At 40.0% G+C, this 5,140-nt stretch overlaps 1 pseudogene; it reads right to left on the reverse strand.

Annotated features, from left to right (window-relative positions):
• Window positions 1-2,752: 2,752 nt before the first annotated feature.
• LOC142986105 (opsin-1 pseudogene) lies at window positions 2,753-4,591 on the reverse strand (annotated as a pseudogene).
• Window positions 4,592-5,140: the final 549 nt, after the last annotated feature.

The raw sequence follows: 5,140 nt of genomic DNA on the forward strand, positions 1-5,140 counted from the left end.
TGGTGGATGTACTATGAAATAACATGATCCCGTTATGATTATTTCATCAACGGAGGCGTAGGTGCCTATCTTATAGTTTTTCTGGCTGTTTCGTATAAACATTTTCATAATGTCATTAATGAGGCCTGGATCTTCTTTTCCAAGAGTTTCGCGATTGGGACGATCATCAAACCGAAGCGCTAAAAGCAATGCAGTAAATCTGTTCTTGGACATAGATATTCTAAATATTTCCCTCGCAGTTCCATCGGCTGCGAACAATCCCGAAATAGTATTTTTGTTGCTCTTGAAAATAGCGGTATAAATAAGCAACGATAATAAGCCTTTCAGTTCAATTATATTTGTCTGTGCAAAAAACAAATCGTCTGGTTCTTGTGCTTGTAATTCTTGAAGCTTATTATTCGTATTTAGCAAGATAATATTGAGTATCTCATTGTCAAGTAAAAGGTAAAAAGCATCCAATGGAGTTAGAGGTTTTCGTGGCAATGACTTGATTTTGTTACCGCACTCCGTGGTTTGTGCTACAGCCTGAGCATCTCGAACTGGCGTACGCGACCACTTGTATCCGTCTCTTCCGTAGTAGTAGTAAGGTGATGGAGCTTGTTTAGGATCTATCATGAATACTTCGTAATCATGTTGATTTAAGTGTGGAAATATTGTTAAATCACTCACTCTTGGTGGCGTCTCTGCACACTCCGAATCACGCGTGCGCGCACTAAAACTACCGTCAAAACTGTCGTCTTCAGAAACATTTTCATCTTCTATTTTTATGTAAGTCGGTATCAAATGTGATGGTAAGTATGCCATTTTTGGCTTAACTTTAAATTCACTGCCGCGACGTATTCTATCAACAAAACACTCTCGTAGATTATCGTTATCTAAAAACGATCCTGAATTGCAATTTTGCGTTCACTCGTACAACAGTTAGTCAATGTTTAAGTAAAATATAATGCACGTAAAACTAGTATTGAAAGGATTTAATGTCCATAAATAAAAACAGTTACTGAATGAGCGCCGTGGATGCCAAACACTATCGATTCACTGGTTGAGAGTCGCGCGCAGGTGTAAAACGTTCCGTTCCCACGTCATGCAAGACAGAAGGTAGGCTAAATATGAATAATAAACAATATACGAAATATGCAGTTTCGATTATTCATATTTACTCGAAACACAAGAATGTGGTTTAAGAGTGCAATAATATGCATCTAAAGTTTTTAGTGAATACGCGTCTGAATTCATCTTGTAAAATATCTCGTAAATCTTTTGCGTACATATATATTACTATATAGTTTTGAAGTAATTATCAAAATCTGCATCTTATTTTTCACTATTTTGCAGTTAGATTTATTATTTTTAGTTTAATTTATAGAAAATGAGTTGTTATTTCTGTGTCAAAAGGAACGTGTTCGGCGATGACGGGTCTATTGTGACAGCTGTCATAATGTAGATTATAAACAACCGAAACGAATGTCACTATCGTATGTTTTTATATCGTTTGTATATTCTTTTAGTTACAGTTTCTTACAGTATTGTATTCTACATGCATTCTAGAGGCAGTTGTAGCAAAGTATTGGTGAAACGTTTGTGTCTCTTTAGATAATCAGTTAAAACTTAACCTCAGAAGTTGGACAGTGTTTGATATTAATTGTTGAAATTACGGTATAATTTACTATTATTATTTGTTTTTTCATTGGTTTTAGTCAATCTTCACAGCTACTATATACTTCATTGTTAAAGAACTCGGAATTCTCGACCAAACACACAAACTTTGACAGTAAAAACTAAAGTAAACATAGAAAATGTTAGGTTAAACGAAAAGTCATTTAGTTTATTTGTGGAAAAGAAGTACTGTTTCGGACTTTGAGGATAATTTCCGGCCTTTCAAATGGTCCTAATTTATTAGTCTCACTACTAGATATTAGTCTCATATTTGATTGATAAACGAGTAAAGCTGCGCGTCCATTACGTTGAAATCGGAGCTTAAGGAGCGTAAGGATTTGTTGCTTTTGTATTTACTTTGGTGCTGATATGCCAACAATGTGCATGTATCATATCATTTTATATAAAGAATAAAAATACAACCTCTACTAATAGCAGTATCTAGTAGCGTTAGCTTTACTTTCTTTCGAAGCTGACGTCAAAATCAAATCATTTATTATTACCTCTTTCGTCCAAGGGCAATCAGTTTATTTCTGTTTTTAGGTTTTAGGCCTTAAAATGACAATGACGGCAAAACTATGAACAACTAGTTGTTGACTTGTTTTTACTTACGATTTAGTACTGCACGTTTGAAGCAGTGGTTATTCGGTTGTCATCTCGCCTTAATAACTGTAGCGCCGGGTGTGGTTAGTTCCTACCAGGGACAAATATTTGTATGATGAGTATCTGTTCTAAGCGAGGTGTAACTTTATCTACTTTTACAGAGTACAAGCTCTGCTTAGTTTGGAATCAGTAGCTCGATTCAATACCACTTTTAAATACCGACAGCTGGATAGCTCAACTTTGAAGAAATTTTGCACAAAAATCTGATCTAACGGGTTCCAAAGAAACTCGTTTGCTAGTACATTTTAAATCTCAATCTGCCGATTCTCGTACTGATTGTAGAGAATCGCGCTACAGGTGACTAAGTTGTTCGAAGATATCTATTATTAATCAGGTACACAAGAGCTTTAGATTTTCACATTCTAAAAACAAGACTTTTCAGACAATTTCTATGGGGTACTAGTTTCAAATACAAAACACATTCTGATTTTTATGCGGTCATCAACCACTTTGCTTTATTAATATAATAATACATACTTGGATAACATAAACGGTCCTTTTACAAAGCCAAATTCATCGTTAGTATCGACATTCTTATACCTAGGGGAGCAGTCTCGGGAATAGGGAGTTTAACTTTATACATTTTTGTACACTTTTATAATCTCGAAAGTCCGTTTAGAAAAAGCCTTTTGGTCGTGAAAAGTATAGTTATTTAACCTACGCGAGATACAAATATATGCGATGTGAGATACGAAAGCGCGATAAAGTCGTAGGTGCAAATGTAAGTGCCGATGAGACACCTAGATAGAAACCGCGATACGCTGTATTGCATCGTGCCGCGTTCGTTGATCACGCAGGATAATACTGAGGATATTTAGGCAGCAGGCTTCTCGTCCGTGACGGTAGTCGCGGCAGAAACGACAGATCCACTCTCGTCCGGCGACACCTGGCACGAGAGCGCAGGGAATCTCTTGTACAGCGCGGCGCGGTACTTGGGGTGGCTGATACCATATACAATAGGGTTGTACACGGCATTAGCCTTCGCGAACAGCGAGCCCCAGATCGTAGCAAGAGGACTGATCGGCGCACTCTCGAAGACGCCCGTATAGTTGATCACGAGGTACGGCGTCCACGCCATGAACCACAGGGAAATGGTCATAAGAGCCACCTTGGCCAACTTGCATTCTGCGCTCGTGTTAGCCGCTTCGGAAGACCTTAGAGAAGCGACGTTCATTTTCTTTGCTTGTTCCCGCATCGCCCTCTCGTGAGCCGAAACAGCCTGAACAATATAAAAGTAGGAATAGATAATGAGCAGGAGTGGCAAGAAATAGACGAAAACAGAGTAGACAAGAATGTAACTGCGGCTAAACCAGTCCTTGGTTAAGTAGTCAGTTCCGCACGCAGTCATGTTGCCTTCGGGCACGTAGCGGTTCCAGCCGAAGAACGGCGCCAGAGTCCACACCAGCGAGAACAACCAGATGCCGAATATACGCGTCAACGCTCCGTTGTTTGTCATTGGTTTGGCAGCGATACCTTTCACGATCACGTTGTAGCGGTCAAAGGCGATCATCGTCATGGTCCAAATAGAAGCGCAGCCAAACAAAGAGCCAGCGCATCCGTACAGCTCACAAGCAAATGGTCCAAACACCCAAGTCTCGTGGTAGCAGTTGATAACCATCGCCGGAGACATGGCGCACATCATGAGGAAGTCAGAGAACGCGAGATTCACCACCAGCAAGTTAGATGGCGTCTTCAGGCTCTTGGTGGTCATGAATATGTAGACAACCATGCCGTTGCCGACGATGGACACGAAGCCGAGGATGCCAATTGTGAAGCCGAGAAGTCCGTGCCAGAGTGGGTTCATGGGAGGGAACTGGTACCAGTGTGGGTCAACCATGTGCAGCATGTCTTGAGGCACCTTGTCCACCACGGTCTGGTTGGCTCCGGCGCCGCTATGCATTTGGCTGCCCCATGCCTGCAGCGCTGCCACGCCTGGCCCTAGCTCCAGGGTCAATGACATGGTGAGCACTTGTTTGACACAAGTGTTGCAAGACTGCGACGGGCCGCTACAAAGAACTGAAGAAAATCGCGGGACGAACTACTCCAGCCTTCAGCGAGGACCAAGCCCTTGTGGTGCGAGGCTGCTGGTATTGTGGAGACTACTCGCTACTGTTCATAACATCCACCTCTTATATACAGCAAGGATTAAGTGCTGGCGTCTAAATCAATACTTTTAATTAGATATTCGGTGCTAAGAAGGTTAATAAGATCAGTGTCTTGAAGACGTGTGGCAAATTTTTGCTGAAGTGGGGATTATTCTAATTACTTGTGGGTCACGTTACTTAACTACAAGGAGTACTTTCTTAGAAACTTCAGTCCATCATGAGCAAATACAATCATACGTCGAGCTATTTAGTCGTGTGTCGAGATAGCCTTTTACAGTTTTAGACTCAAGTAACAACATAAACAGTGACAACAATATATGAGGCAAATTCTATAAGTTGAAGCTCAAAATTATACTCTTCAATCCTTTATACCAATACAAAATTGGAGTGAACACACAACTTAGTGATTTTTTTGGTAAGTCAACATTATGAGCTGTGCGAATTCAAATTTTTACATAAAATATACTTAAATTCATAGGTCTAATGTATGTAATTTCTTCGTTACCATGTAATAAGTGTACCAACAAATATCTCTGAAACAAAAATCAGTGAAGTTAAAATAGAAAATCCATTAGATATTCGTCTCAGCGTTACGACGTGGTCGCAATCTCTAGTTAGCGTGTGACAGTCGGATTGCTACAAGATTGATCATCCAACGAGAAATGTGATTAATATCAGTTATCAGAGAAATTCCTCGCTTTTTTATCGAAGAAATT

This window comes from Anticarsia gemmatalis, chromosome Z (genome assembly GCF_050436995.1).
Source record: "Anticarsia gemmatalis isolate Benzon Research Colony breed Stoneville strain chromosome Z, ilAntGemm2 primary, whole genome shotgun sequence".
Taxonomy (NCBI): domain Eukaryota; kingdom Metazoa; phylum Arthropoda; class Insecta; order Lepidoptera; family Erebidae; genus Anticarsia; species Anticarsia gemmatalis.